A 16,691-nucleotide genomic window follows, 5' to 3' on the forward strand; every position below is an offset into this window, starting at 1 on the left:
AACATCTCCTCAGTGATCAGTGCTATTTCAGGCAACACTGAGAAAATTCTTTATGTTTTCTCATTCCAGCTTTGACCTGACCTGACCCTGATTAACTTCAAAATCTGACAAGCATAGTCTGGATTTATTTTTCTGTAGCTAAGGGTTAAATGCATATTTAAATGCTTTAGGCCTTCTGTTACCCATGTTAGTCCTCTGTTCAAAGATATATTGTTCTGTTTGACTTTTACATAGCCGATTCTGCCTTGACACCTCTGAAAAATATTTCTGTAGGGAAAAATTGCTGAAAACTGACATCCTGTGTGGTTTTGTAATTCTCACTGTGATATGTTTTTAATAAGGAACTGCGAAGCTTCACTGGTGTCCATTGGAATTCACTGCTGTGTTTCTACAGTGATTTTTTTTATCATTATTGCTGATTTGCTGTCTGGATTCAACAACATGACCTTCTTGAAAGAGACCAGCTGTTAATATTCCTTCCACTTTCTCCTCCCTTCATGTTTTCTTTTCAGTTTTGTAATCAAGAGGCAAGAAATCCTTTTAGATGCTTTCAGCTAACACACGTGTTAAAATCCTTAAACATCAGAAAGGGCAAATAGCCGTGGAGAATCATCCACAAGACAGCAGTCCCCAGCACATTCATAACATGATCAGTGGGATGACTGGTATGCAAACTAGGGAAAGACTCTCCCATCACTGATGTTGCCCTGTCGACTGAAAAGAGATATCAGGTTGATACCTTGATAGATTGCAATCTGTTTTCAGCAGCTGACCCAGACATAACATCATCATTTCCTGATTATATTGGTATGTGTTTCTATTATGTGCTTATTTTGCGCCTTGGGAAACAATTCCTTTTTGTTGTTAAACTGTAAACAGCATTGGGAGGCCTCATATTAAATCATAATTATTTACCATGCTGTTCACGCACCTTTGTCCCTGGGGAATGTGGTGACGTGAATTTACAGGAAGATCGGGGTATTTCTCACCAACAGTTTCCTGTTATTGATATGCTTTTGTTTGGTTGTGATCTTTTTTTTACCCTTTCAGATTCTCAGGGGAAAAATAAACAGGCACATGACATTAATCACAGTCCTGGGGTATCGTATTGGAGGCCTCTCAAATACTTTCCATGTAGAGTTGAGATCTAGGTTTGGATCTTTCAACAACACCAGTGACAGGTTATTGTTTATTATTACTTGCTCTCCTGTTCCAATAAATTATTCCAATAATTTTTTAAAAAGTATTTTGTGATCATGTTCTTTTTCAGAAGCCAGGAGGGTTCAAAAGTTTATGAAGACAACCTTGAATGGTTTGTATCTGTGTGTACAACTGCTAATTGGACTAGGTTTCCATTTGAAAGAAAAGACAAATCACACAGAGATACAGAGGTAATTAAAAAATAAAAATTCAGGAAATACTAGCAAACATGGCCAAAAATGTTTTCTTCAAGATGGTTTGCCAACTTCTTTCATTCTAAATAAATGAAGACCATATCGTTTTTGCAAAAAGGTAGTATATAAATTGTGTTCATTGCTGCATCAAGAGCCACCAGCATAACTACCAGGGCAGTTATCCAACACATCTAACACATAGATCTTAAATATTTGTCAATGGTTTTGACTACCCTAATTTTATTTCAGTCTCTGTGGACATGTGGTACACTCCTAGCCAATGACCTTTGCATAGCATCTTGATTTTGCAATAAAGAGCTGCAGCAGAACAATGAAAAAATTTAATGTCAAACCAAGTTTGGGGAGGTTCAGATTTGTTTTTTTTTCCAAGACATTGTATGAATATTGTGGTAAAAGGCAAAATGGCAGTGTGTCCCAAAGAACCCACACTGGAAAGACCACCAAAAGCTAGATCTGTTGGCTAAAACAAACTTAAAATTAAACTTACAAGCAATGTAGTGGCTATTCAGGTTCATTACAGATTCTCAGGGTTTAATATTTTTGTTTCATATATTGTTAAGCAGCATCTTTCTTAGCAACTGTGCTGTAAAATTTAGAGCAATTCCCTGAGTCACGCCTACTTGTCCACATCCTATTAGTGGCTGTGATATCTGGTACTTAGTGGTCCACCTTTATTGTGTGACACCACTGTATTCCTGCATTACTGCTGTTAACATTGAGGACTACTGGCTAACAAAAGTTGTCTCTGATGTAATAAGAATAAAACTCCATGCTGTATAACTTCATACAGTGTTTTTTCATTGTCTTCTCTTCTTTTGGAGTATTTAACTTCTGGATAACATGCAGATGTTATTTGAATTCATAAAATAGTCAAATATTCTCTTTCCAGCAAGCTATATAATCCAAAATACTGTAAAAATTTCTCTGTGCCCATGCATAGTCCTGCTATGAATCTGTCTTCATCTATTAGCTTCACCAAGTGAGATCTGGCTGCTTTTCACATGAAGAAATTCTAAAAAATCTCAGATTATTAGGTTTTTCTGGTTCTGACATTTCATCTTCTGGACTTACAGGCTTTGAAAGCAATTTGTTTTCCATAGCTGAATCAGACATATTTTCTCCCAACAGCATCACTTTAAGGTTTCACAACTTGAGCAAAATAGCTTTTTCTTTATGGAAATCCCAGTGGGAGGAAAAAACCAAAATGTGAAAAAAACACAGATGTTTTATTAAGCAGCCCATGCTATCTGATTTTGTTCTCTGAGCACCTTCATCTCAGACCATAAAAGTATGCATTCTCCCCAGTCAGGTTCTTCCCATTCCAAGTGAAGCTAAAGCATAACAGACGAAGTCCCTAGCATAGCAGCAAGTTCACTTCCAACTCTCTCAAATCATCCCTAAAGACCTTGGATGCTGGGTTCTCTCCCAGTACATAGAACTTCTAGATTAGGGTCTCCTTTATTTTTTTGTCCAGCACACTGCCTTTTTAACAGCACCTCTTGGGATGTCACCTTTGAGTTGTGTACCTGAGCACCATGCCCTCGCTGTGCCTGACCATTTGTGTGGTCTGAACAAAACTGTGGTTTAGTATTTCATTTATCCAGCTGATGCATCTTTTCACCTTCTGCCAGAGCTGACTGACCTGGTGAAGAGGGACTCAGTTAAAATGTTTTTAGAATTAATGAAATGCCTAATTCCCTTGTGGTATCTGCACGTGTCCTCTGAACAAGCAGAACTTTTAACACAGTTCTTTCTTCCTTACCAAGAGGGATAGGGATCACAATTTTCTATTTAAGTACCCGACAGGATGGAAGACAGAATTAACTTTCCTCTTAACCTCTTAAATGAGGCTTCAGGCTCTTCATTCCTCCTGGTTTGGTGTTTGGGATCAATCCTCAGCAGAGACAAAGAGAAAGACCCTGTGCTTTCTCTGAGTCCTTATGCACTTTTTTGCTGCTGTTTTTCTGTATTTCTTACTCTCTACTAACCACCTCAGGAGCCATTTCCACCACTTGTAGTGAGACCAGCTTGTACTTTGTTATATACTTCTGAAACCTATGTTACTGACTTTTATACTTTTAGTATCTCTCTGGAAAATTTTTGTTATTATTCTTTAATGCCACGGTAAAAAAACTGTTTCTGTTGTTGTCTAGTGCCTCTGGAAAGCAGAGGTGTCAATCACAATCGTTACAGAGTCTTGGATACCTTCAAATCAGGAATACCTTCAAACCTTTCCCTCTGCATGGATGCTCATAACCACTTTGTTTGGATTTATGTTTGACTGACTGATTGCTTTCATATTTGTCACACTTAGGAGGACAAATATCTGAGATAACAAAGTGCAGATGTTTGGGGGCCAATGTAAGATAAAGACTTTTCGCAAACTGCCCCTGTTTCAGAAATATCCAAGTCTGTGAAAATGAAACTTTTGTAAGAGCTCAAGGAATCTCTGTTTCCACAGTTAAGTACCTTGCTGACAAATATTTCTTTCACCCAGGATGTGCACTATTCAATCAGCAGATACTGAACATATTCCTCTTCTTCTCTAATGACAACTCTGCAATATTCATATCATTTTCTAAGTAACAAGAAGTTACACTTTTTAAGTGTTGACAGTTAAAAAGCCCACGATTTTCTTGCCACTGCACTTTAGCTTTGCATATTTAGGTAGTGAGGCAGCTGGAGGAGACGATCATTGCAGGTCCCTTCCAACTGGAATAATCGAGTCTAGTCTAGTTTAGTCTAGTCTAGTCTAGTGTATGTCTGTATAGCTGCAAATGTATTAATACACAGTCCAGAAGAATACTGCAGTATTTATCACAGTTAAAAGTGTATGGTAGTAACAAGTATAGGGTAGTAACTGACCTAACTCAGTTAACTACAGTGTGGGCACACACTGCTTATCTATTCTCCCTAATTTCCCTATATATTCTACAGAGTAAAGGAAGTTATTTGAGTGAATTACTATCACCTTGTCCCACTGCTATCATCCTGACACCCCACTTGAGGTGGATGATGGTGGTATAAGGGGCACTAAAAACATAGGGCTCAGTAATAGGTTAGTAACCACAGAAGTGAGCAGGAGCGGACAGACAGCAAGAGTGAAAACTAATGGTTTAAATCCCTCTATGAAATGCTTGTGTACCAATGCACAGAGCATGGGGAATAAGCAGGAGGAGTTGGAGATCTGCATTAGGTTGCATGACCATGATATCATTTCAATCATTTAAACAGGGTGGGACAGATCCCATGACTGGACTGTTGTCATGGATGGCTATGTACTATTTAGAAAAGACAGACCAACAAGGCAAGGCAGTGGTGTTACTCTCTACATGTGAGAGCAACTGGAATGTATTGAGTTCTATCCATGGGGGGAGGTAGAACAGGTGGAATGCTTGTGGGTAAGAACTGAGAGACATGAAAAAGGGGATGAAACTGTTGTGGGTGTCTACTACAGACTACCAAAGAGCCAAGAACAAACAAACCAAGAAGAAGATGTTGGTGAGGCCTTCTACAGTCAACTGGAGGCAGCCTCTAGAACACACTCCTTGGTACTCATGGTTGACTTCAGTCACCCTAACATTTGTTGGAAAGGCCACACAACCAGGCACAGCCAGTCCAAAAGGCTCTTGCAGTGTGTCAATGATAACTTCTTGATGCAGGTAGTGGAGGAGCCAACAAGGAGAGGTGCACTGCTGGACCTTGTATTAACTAACAGAGAAGGACTATTTGGGGGCATTAAGGTTGGGAACAGCCTTGGTGACAATGATTATGAAATGGTGGAGTTTAGTATTATACAGGGTAGAAGCAGGGCAGTGAGTAGGATTACAACCCTGGATTTCTGCCGGGCTAACTTTGTACTCCTGAGGGATATACTTGCAGGAATTTCATGGGCTAAGACCATGGAGAGTAAAGGAGCCCAAGAAAGTTGGACAATTTTTAAATGCCACTTCCTCCGAGCCCAAGATAGGTGTGTTCCCTTGACTAAAAAATGGGGTAGATGTGCCAGGAGACCTGCATGGATGAGCAAGGAGCTTCTGAAAGAAATCTCATGGAAGAAAGATACTTACAGTTCATGGAAGAAGGGACTTGTAACTTAGGAGAACTATAGAGTAGTTCTAGGGCATGTAGGAAGGCAACAAGGAAGGCCAAAGCCCTCTTGGAACTAAAACTGGCAAAGGAAGCAAACAAGGAGAACAAGAAGGGCTTCTTCAAATCGAACAGTAGTAGAAGGAAGAATGGGGAAAGTGTGGGCCCACTGCTGAATGAGGAGGCAGCCCTGATAACTGAGGATGCAGAGAAGGCAGAGCTGCTAAACACCTTCTTTGCTTCAGTCTTTACTCCTAAGATTGAACTCCCTGTGAACTCCAGTCCCTGGATGAAGGAGAGAAAGCCTGGAGGAGGGAAAACTCTCCAACAGTCAGTGTAGACTGTGTTAGGGATCAATTACATAAACTGATTATTCACAAGTCCATGGGGCCTGATGAGATGCACCCAAGAGTGCTGAGAGAGCTGGCTGATGTTGTCACTCTACCACTCTCCATCATTTTTGCAAAATCCTGTCAGACAGGAGAGGTACCTGGGGACTGGAGGAAAGCCAGTGTCACTCCAGTCTTCAAAAAGGGCAAGAAAGGGGTTCCAAGAGACTATAAACCAGTGAGCCTCACCTCCATCCCTGGAATAACAATGGAGCAGCTCATTCTGGAGGTCATCTCTAGGCACTTGGAAGAGAAGATGATGGTCAGGAGCAGTCAGCATGGATTTACCAAGGAGAAATCTTGCTTGACTAATCTGATAGCCTTCTATGATGTCATAACTGAATGGGTAGATGCAGGGAGACCAGGGGATGTAGTCTGCCTTGACCTTAGAAAGGCTTTTGACACTGCCTCCCATAACACCCTTGTGAGCAAGCTCAGGAAGTGTGCGATAAAAGAACAGTGAGATGGACTAGGAACTGGTTATAGAATAGAGTGCAAAGAGTGGTGATCAATGGTGCCAAGCCCAGCTGGAGAGCTGTAACTAGTGGATTCCCCCAGCTGGGTCCAGTCCTGTTCAACATCATCAGTGACATTGATGAGGAGAGAGAATGTCTGCTCAGGAGATTTGCTGATGACACCAAATTTGGGAGGCTTGGCTGACACACCTGAAGGCTGTGATGCCATTCAGGGAGACTTGGACAGACTGGAGAGCTGGGCACAGAGGAACCTAATGAGGTTCAACAAGGATAAGTGCAGAGTCCTGCGTCTGGGAAGGAATAATAAACTGCATTGGTACAAGTTAGGAGGTGATCTGCTGGAGAGCAGCACTGTGGAGAAGGACCTGGGAGTCCTGGTGGACATCAAGTTATCCACAGGTCAGCAATGTGCCCTAGTGGCCGAGAAGGCCAAGGGGATCCTGGGGTGCATTAGGAGGAGTGTGTCCACCAGATCGAGGAAGGTTCTCCTCCCCCTCTGCTCTGCCCTGCCCTGGTGAGGCCCCACCTAAAATATTGCATCCAGTTCTGGGCTTCCCAGTTCAAGAGGGACAGGGATCTGCTCAACAGGGTCCAACAGAGAGCTAGAAGAATGATTAAGGAACTAGAGCATGTGCCTTATGAGGAAAGGCTGAGAGACCTGGGGCTGTATAGTCTGGAGAGAACAAGATTGAGATGGGATCTAATAAATGTATATAAATATATGAGGGCTGGATGTCAAGAAGGAAGGGAAAGCCTCTTCTCACTTGTGCCCTGTGACAGGACAAAGGGGCAATGGATGTAAACTACAGCACAGGAAGTTCCACCTCAACATGAGGAAGAACTTCTTTATTGTTAAGGGTCACAGAGCACTGGAACAGGCTCCACAGAGAGGTTGTGGAGTCTCCTTCTCTGGAGACTTTCAAGACCCACCTGGATGTGTTCCTGTGTGACCTGTACTAGATTATATGGTCCTGCTCTGGCAGGGGGGTCGGACTTGAAGATCTCCAGAGGACCCTTCCAACCCCTAACATCCTGTGATTCTATGGCCCTGTAGAGGATACCCAGAGTAGGCCAGATGACTGTATACTGTTGTTGTGACTGACCTAAGTTTACCAAGCATGGAGGTTTACCAAGAAAGCAAATGACACTGCAGCCTACAGCTGCATGAACACTTTAAACACACAGTTGTGGAAGTGGTGGGTGGAGGAGACACCTGGAGAGCTTGAGTCCAACCTACATCTCCAAGCAAGCCTCACCATCACTTGATCAGGTCAGTCATAGCTTTGTGTAGCCCATGTACTAACACACACTAACTGGCTACACTTGTAAGTTTTCTTAGTCTAGTTTCTGGGCCCCTGCAGCATATCCCTGTTTACTGTGGTAAGCCCCTCTTGTCACCCTAGTAATACATAAGCATCCCCTTCTCACCTTGGCAATTCTTCATTGCCGCTGGGGGTTTTGCCATTGTTCATTGCATAAATGTGATTTAACCATTAATTTAAGCTTGCAGAGGCAGCCAGCACACAGTGCAAATGGAGCACTCAAACGCTCTCCCTGAAGACTGTCATCAGGTTGTGAAATTAATGCTCTGAGGGCTCAGCTGCACTTGTAAGAAGCAGCAGATATATTCTGTCTTTGAGATGCAGGGTGCAAACAGCCGATCAGTCTAAACTGGGCTTGTACTGTGTTTTAGATTCCTGAGTAAGATCTCAGTTTTGTAGTTAAATAAAGTTACTTGTCTGCCTGAGAGGTAAATTACACAGGTGGTATTTCAGATATGCAAGTGCATGCGGGTGAAATGTGTGGACTTCGACCTGCTGTTTTGTTTGCTAACAAAACCCAGTGCCCATTAGTATGTAAATCTGATTGATTTGCAGACAGCTGTAGGCTGAAGTTGGACTTGAAAGTCCCACTGTGAACTCCAGAGATGTATTGCTATATTGCTCTGCAAGGATTTTAAAGCTATAGCAAATATTGACCTGGAGACAGCTTGGTCTTGTTGAGAAACTGCTCAAGCCCCACACAGAAAGAGGGAAAGTGAATATCCAATCATTTCACTCTGCTTAAGGATTTCGTTGGCAGGATCACAGGTCCCAAAAAACAGTCTGCATAGAAGCAGCTTCAGTTTTATCTGAGAAAAGGTAACAGCAGTCTATTCCAGTCTAAGCCCTGAAAATACTGTGGTGATGTCCTGGGCTGAGTCACAGCAACTGGGAGACTGATGCAGAAATGGAGTGTTTGAGTGCAGACACACTTCTCATTTATTCCAGAGGTGTTAACAATGACCCAAGACTGTGAGATACAGAGTGATGTCATTTCATGCAGGGATATTTCCAAGTACTTCTAAAGGCACACAGCGAAGCAGAGCTCACAATATTACTTATCTACTTGAATTTAAACACACCAAGCCAAAAGCTGATCCTACTGAAAAACTGAGCTCCTGGCCATTGAGGCCTACCACAGAGAGAACATTTTTAAAACATAAAAACCTACACTCTTCTCTTGCAAAATATTTTTCCTTGATTTTCCTAAGCTCTGTTTTTCTCCAGCATTTTTCAGATATTGGTGTCAATGTCATTTTACAATGATGTTGGCTCTGAGTACAGTATATTAAACTCTTCATCTCCACACAAAACAAACAGAGTAAAAGAGAAACAGAAAATCCATTATCTGTTTGGGTTTTTTTGTTTTTTTTTTCCTAGAAGTAAATAGTTACCCATTGTTATGATAACCACAAATAACTCATGAACATTTCCAACAACGTTCTGGGGGAATCAGACTATACAGATACCATTAAATAGTTCTTAGTTATAAATAAATGAATACTATAATAGGAATTGGCACAGGTTTTTTTTTTAATGACCTTCTTTTTAAAGGCCAAAATGCATACAAAGCACTTAAAGTGAATTTATGACATGATACAGAAAATGCCATGATTGCAGGTACACATTGCTGGGTCTGGAGAGTAACCTCCACACAGCCCACATAGCTCTGCCTAAAGCATTTTCAGGGGGACTATGAATAAGATGCATGGGGAAAGCCTAGACAGGGTTTGGAAAGCATGTGGTCTGCTCAGCATGAGAGGAGAGAGGCACAGCTGAGGGGAGGAGTAAAACCAGCAGCAGAACAAGCATGCTTTGGAGAATGAAAGGAAAAAGGGAAGTCAAGGTGGAGGGAAGTAGTAATGTGACAGATAGGACATGACCAGGCAAAGGTAGGCAAAAGTACACAACCTGGTAGGCAAAGATGAGCTACTTCTCCCCAGTAAGCATTACTAGGTCTGGATTTATGTTTTTCTCTTTCCTGTCATTCATATGTTTGATTGGTTTTATTTCTCCCCAGAAGTTCGTGTGTGCATGTGAATTCAGAGGCAAACTCTGAAATACTCTACGGGATTTGAGATTTGTAAGACACAAAGAAAATTCTTTTCCCAAAATGATGCCTTATTTTAACAAACGAAGTAGTAAACAAAAATCTCAAGCATGAGGAGATTTGCTGTTCAGTTGGTAATGAGTGTCTGAGTTTAAATGAGGTTTCTGGCTTTTTTTTGAAATATACTTTACTAATAATTGTCTGTTTCTCAAGTATGACTTGACTACATCATTTATTTCAATCAAGAGGAGAGCATTCTGTGGCTGATGAAAACATTTGAAAGTGCTAAGTGTACAGATCAGAAATGAAAATATTTACCTTTCATGAAGGCATGATGGCAAGAAAGAAATTCTGGAGGCATTTTTAGCTGCCGCTTGGCAGCTTGGCACCATGGCCAAGCGACTCATTCTTCCATCCTTTACGGCCCTCATAGAAAACTCCACCTGCATTTTCATAAGCACTTACTGGGGAAGCACTGCAAAAACAGACCCGTCCATCTCCAAGGAGAAAAATCCAAAGTCTTAGGTTTTAAAAATTTACAAATTATTTCCCACATCCCAAGAATTAGCAGGAGACCTGAGTCTGTTTCCAGCTCCCCCGCATATCTTGGGTAATAACTGGTTATATTACATCAATGCTTTGGATCTCACTTTCTTCGTCCTTAAACAAGAAAAGGAAATGTGCTTTAGAGATAAAGATGCAATCATTGTACAAGGCTATTACTTTTTATTCCAAGTGTAGGATGTAGTCATTGCACTACAGTGTTACAAGATTCACAGCTTCAAATGCTGGTTCAATGTTTCTTCTATCTTTTAAACTCTTTCTTTGTTGCATGTTCCAGATCATAGAAGGAAACTTACCCTTGCCAGGAAGAACTGGACAGAAATAGTGTAAAGAAGTAAATATTTTCAATTTAATTAAAGAAAATAATTTAAACATGTGGTGTGCAAGAGGAAATAGATACCTCATTTTAGAATGAGATGTCTTTCTGTCTTACAGTATTGGAAAAAATCGATGCATGGTTTGTCTGCTGAAATAACTTGCACTGCACCCTGGATAAACATCTGTAATGATAAAAATGTATAAAAGAACTTTTTATAGCAAGAATTGGAAAAAAATGCAGACAGGAAGTTACATATTAGTGTAGCAGAAAGACTGAATTTACTTTAGCCTAGCAAGAGGCAAGAGAACACTAAAGAGGAGCTCAAAGAGCTACTGTGCTACTGACTAGTAATGTATATGGTAAGATGCCCATACTTGAGGATATACTTCTAGGATGATGCTGCTTGTGTGAAAATCATGTTTTAGTTATAGAGGGAATACCAGGGATATTGAACTGTGACTGTGAGTGAGAGGTGTGACACATCTCTCTGCCTGTTAGTTATAGCCAATGTTTCAAGTATGCATGTTTGGCTGTGTGCATGCTTAGCTGCTGGGATTTAAATGTGTGTGCTTTGCTCAAAGCAGTACGGTTCGCACAGCCCTGCACTGGAGTGAGGTTTCTTTGTACTTCACTCTGGGCAAGCTCACAGGAAGACATGGTCTTTGTCCCAAAGCATTTTAATGTCTACCTAGAAACAATGACATGAAACAAAAGGAGGGAAGCAGAGAGGGAAAGGGACAATGAGGTCTCCAGCTACGTGAGTCAACTCTATGTACAATAGAATTGACCTGAATCATCTGAAAGGCTCCTCGGGTAAATAGTTTTGCTGTCCTGGTACATGTCCGGGCAGCTGGTTCTCTTACATGGCTTTGATGGCTTATCTATTCATTTTTTGTTCTGATGTGGAGGATGTTGTTTGCATTGTAGGAGAAGCAGGCCTGATTTTGAGGAGGGAAGCAGGACTTCCACTTTGGGAAATAAAATAAAACCTAGGACATACAATGTTTTTTACAACGTCTGAAGAATGCCATAGGAACTGATACTGGTGTTATTATCTGCTCTTCTGGACATTTTAGCCTCTACAGTCCCAGCAGATTCAGAAATACATGTGGGAAGGGGCTGTGGAGAGGATCCTCCGGTGATTTATTTTATATTCCCTGAGAAATCAATACAATTTAATGGCAGGTGACAGTCAGTCAGCATCACTCACATACATGTATGTATGTCTTATATACAAACATACCTGTGTGAAAAATGCCATTTCTCCAGGTATCTATATGAATAAAAATGTTTTCACATTGGTCCTCTTGGAGAAACACCTGTAAAGATGCACAAGTCTGCTAGAAGAAAGTGTCTCTGTCCAGAGACAGAGGAAACGTGACTGTTGCACAAACTTGCTGAATTGTGATAAATCAAAATGATCAAAAGCTATCTCTTGCTCAGAGCTTCTTCACTAAATTCATAAGGCTCTAGGATACAGAGAAAGTGCACACCATACACCATACCAAATCACAGTAACCAGAAGTCAAGCTAAGAGACATCCTTCTTAGTCACTGGGTAGTTGGAGGTTTGCTTTGCAAACATTTTGACAGCACTTCATGAAAGGATCATCCAGTATATGGATCACTAGGCAAAAGCTGGCTGGAGTCTTTGCTTTGGCACAGAATGTGTGGTTCCAAGTGGAACATTTGGTCTTCTGTTTCCTCAGTTCACTGTCTGAAGCTGTAGTGCCTTTCTGTCTATGAGCACAGCAATGGGGGAACGCATGTGTCAAATGGTGGGAGAAGTGCCACAGAATCATGATGATAGGGATTGGAAGAGACCACGGGAAACCATCTATTCCAACCCACCTGCTTGAGCAGGTTCACCTAAAGCAGGTTTCACAGAACAGCATCCAGGTAGTCTCTGAATAAATCCAGAGATGTAGCCTCCATCACCTCTCCAAGCAGCCAGTCCCAGTGCTCCACCACCCTTAAAGTTCCTTCTCATGTTTAGATGGAACTTCCTGTGTTCAAGTTTGTGCTCATTACTTGTTGCCCTATCACTGGGCACCACTAAAATAAAATAAAATTTAAAAATGCCCAATCCTCCTGACACCCAACCTCTAAGTATTTATAAGCATTGATAAGATCCCACTTCAGTCTTCTCCAGGCTCAAAAGCTTGAGGTCCCCAGCCTTTCTTCATAAGAGAGAAATTTCTAGCCCCATAATCATCTTTATAGTCCTTTGCTATACCCTCTCAGGCAGTTCCCTGTCCTTCTTGAACTGGGGATGCCAGAACTGGACACAGTATTTTTGGTAATAACAGGGGTTCCCACTGTTGTTTTCAGAAGAAAAATATTCCTACCTGCTCAGCACAAAGTCAACTGAGTTCCTGTATAAATTGTGTCAGAGCTTTTTAGAGCCCAAGAACTACAGGTAGCTCAGTTGCTATTTTTCTGTATGTGAGCACTGCAAGTTGAACTCTAAATGCTTCTGTCTCCTTTCTTATTAAGGGTGCTATTTATAGCCAGTCTGGCTGCATTCCACCTGAAGGTCAGATTGTTTACATGGAGTGAAGATATATTGTGTTTTTATAAATAGAGAGCACAGTTTTGATTCATTAATAATAATCATAATCATAATAATCCTTTCCCCACACAGCATAATGGACAGACCCTACTTCTCACTCATCACAGAGACCTGGCCATAAATTCCAGGAGTTCCAGAGAATGGAGGTGGCTGAAAAATTGGGAAAGCACAGTTAAGGGTATTTACATATATGCAGGAGAACAAAGAATGCTCAAGTAATAAACACAAATAAATACAGATTAATGCAAGGGCATTTATCTCCATTGAATATTTAACCCAGATTTATGTTTGAATTTCTTGCAGAATCTCCTGCTCTGCTAGTGAATGTATGAAGTCCTGCACCTATGGAGTTCTACACTCCAGAAATGTTTCTGTTTCCTTTATAGGAAGAAGGATTGAGTCAGAAGTTTGGGGGATTTGCAAACCCAAATAAAAAAGGAAGATGACAGATGCTGTATAAAGTAAAATGTCAGTTTATGTGGATGTACTCTCTACCCTATCTATTTCATTTCACTGAATTCCCCTTGTAATGTAGAAGTACTTCATGTCCTGGTAGAATAAAAGAGCCCCTGAACATGACACAATAGGGTTCTTGCTTTTTCTGTTATGTTTTATTTCTTTGTCATCTTCTCACCTTAATGTAACATGAGGGAAAATACCACAAAGAAAATAACTATTCCGTTCCAGCATTTAAAGACACTAAAAAAACAACAACAACAAAAAAAATTAGCTGGTTTAGGACTCTGATAGTGCAGTAGTTTGCAGAAGAGAAGAACATGGAACAGCCAGAAACTCTTAAATATGGAACCAGATAATTCACACTGATCAATCAAGAGAGCTATTTTTGGTATTCCAGTTTGATCCTAGGAAATTAAGTGTCCAGTGTAAAGTAGGAGAGGCCAATACACAACCAGTAAGCTGATTATAGGCTAAGACTTAATTGGAGAATTAAGGTCATTAGCATCTCCTCTCCTACTAATTCCAACCACTGCTACATCATTGAGTTGCAGCAGTACAGCCTGGCCCTGAAATGCAGTTTTCCAACAGCCTTTAAGCCTGTTTTTTTTCCCCATTATTGACACTACTGCAAAGTTGAGAGTTTAAAGAAAAGTTAAAAAGAAATTATTAAAAAAAAAACAGTGCACCCACCACCCTGCGAAGGCATGCAGGGAGCTGTGTGAGGGCAACTGTCCAACTGAACTCTGCCCAGGGGGAGAAAGAGCAGATGTAAGCTCCACAGATCAACTTACTTAATGTGCTGTGAACAGCTCGGAAGTTCACATGGCTTGTGAGAATGAACTCTGTGAGCCTGGGGGTTAATATTGGATGGTGCTTCTTCAAAAATCACTTCAGATAATAGAAAACCAAAGGTTTCAAAGAAGTCATCCTATCTCAGACTAAAAAGTGTGAGAAGCTGCAGGAGGACGACAAGATCATGAGTTGATTAGACAGGGGTCTGCTCCATTCATAGCCAAATTTGTCAGGGCTATCCTGCATCATGGCACAAGCATCTCTGCCACTTGTACTTGTAGGTGCTTTCCAGAACAATCCTTGTTGTTATGATAGATCTTGACACTGGAAAGAGCTGCCAGATCCCAAGGAGGTCCTGAGAAAAAGTCAGTTCAGATGGCTGTTAGTGAGCTAAGGGTCTGTATGAGGAGGATACTGGGCAAGAAAGATCTTCAGTCTGACCTAATTCTTGCTTCTCCTTTATGTTGTACTCTCCGCTGAGGTAAGCAGCAATACTGGAAGACAGCTCTACCTTAGCACGTGTTAGGGTTCAGATCAGCTAACATGTACTTCCTGTGTGAAGTCATCAAGTTCCTGACGTCCTAGTATATGCCCCTTTGAGTTGTCTGAGCCTCATATCTCCTTCTACTTTTTGTTTGTTCACCCTAGGGACCAATAGAAAATGGCCCTCACACTAACACCTACTTCTCTGAGACAGAGCTAAGCTAGCTGGTGACTTGAACACCATCAGGACCTGGAAAAGATCTGGTCTCAGATGTAGCCTATGCTGCATTGGCAATTAGTTAATTTTGTGCCCAGGGCATTTTTGCATAATTTACATCAAACAGTATTTTATTGATGTTAAGCTGGGTTTGGTGGTGGAGAGATGCTCTTTTGGCAGTGCTGGGAAAGCCTGCACTCACAGTGGCCAGAGGAAACCAGCAGTTGTTGCTTGTCATGGTAGAAGCCAGATTTCAGCAGCGTAAGGAGGCCTTTTGAAGTAGCACGATGAAAGAATTAGGGAAGGGAAACAAAACAGGTGCCTTCACTGTTAACCCTCCTGTGTTGTGTCCTCTGGTTTTGTACTTACTGTTAGGCAGTATCAATCTTGCCAGCTCTGAGCGTTCAGTCTCAGTTGGCACCCAAGTCACAAAGAATTGTAACATCAGTTTCAAAATCTTAAAGGATTTAGTTTGATTCTCTTAACAACACATTTTGAACTGTGCATGTAACTGCTGATTTCTGAGTGTCTGGGTGCACACCTGCAGTGAAGTTAAATGAGAATTGTTGGGGAGGAGAAACTTTCTATTCTTTTAACTACTAGCTGAGGTTCCTGATTAATTCTGTGTTGATAGGTCCTAGGCTGCTAGTGAAGCATTCAGGAATGTGAAATCTGTGGTGTAGTTTTAAGAGTTATTAATGTTTCCTGTTCTGTAGATCTCCTATATGGTGGCTGTACAAGGTTAGAAATACTTGACTATATATAAGCAAAGTGTGAGAAGGACTTTATAATACAGTGTTTAACCAAAGCCCATTTTGTTCCTTATTTGTTATTATTGAATGCATCCTGGGACTTTAAGGTCAGAGTCGGTATTGTCAGTTTTCTAGGTGCAAAGATCAGAACATAGTGCAGAGCAAATTCATGTTGTTTTGTGTATTTTGCTCTTTTCTTATGCTTGTAAAACCTGAGCATGTTCAAAGCTCAAAAGTAGCACTCTAAATTTCCTAAATGCCTTTAGAAAACCAAGAACTCAACCACTGCCAAGAGAAACATGAGTTCCTGAAACTGTACATCATTGCTTGGGCTTCCTTTGGAAAAAAAAAAAAAAAAAAAAAAGAAAGGGAACCAAATGCCTGAAATATGTAAGATGGAGCTTTACAGGAGTTAAAGGGAAGCTGCATAGGAAGCAAAGCAAAGCCCAAAATAAAAAGCGGGAATGGAAAGCTAAAAATAACAAACAGGAAAGTGTGACACAGCTGCAAGAACTCTGGTGCATTCTCCCCCAGCATTGTACTTTTTTTTTTTTTTTTTCAGGAACATACTAATATTGTGTTTGGATTTGAATGGCATTCCAATCCATTATTTGTTCTTCAGAAATAGATGTTTCTCTTGTGAGGAAGAAAGATATTTTCAAGTGATGTTCGTATGATTTCAGTTGTCCTCGTTTATCAAATAGCGCTTTTGTAGGGTCAGTATTTGCAGAGCAGAAAGACTGCTTCTGTTGTGTAATTTCAAGAAAAAATAATTTATATCTCATTAGAATGT

Source organism: Indicator indicator, chromosome Z (assembly GCF_027791375.1).
Source record: "Indicator indicator isolate 239-I01 chromosome Z, UM_Iind_1.1, whole genome shotgun sequence".
In the NCBI taxonomy this organism is placed as follows: Eukaryota; Metazoa; Chordata; class Aves; order Piciformes; family Indicatoridae; genus Indicator; species Indicator indicator.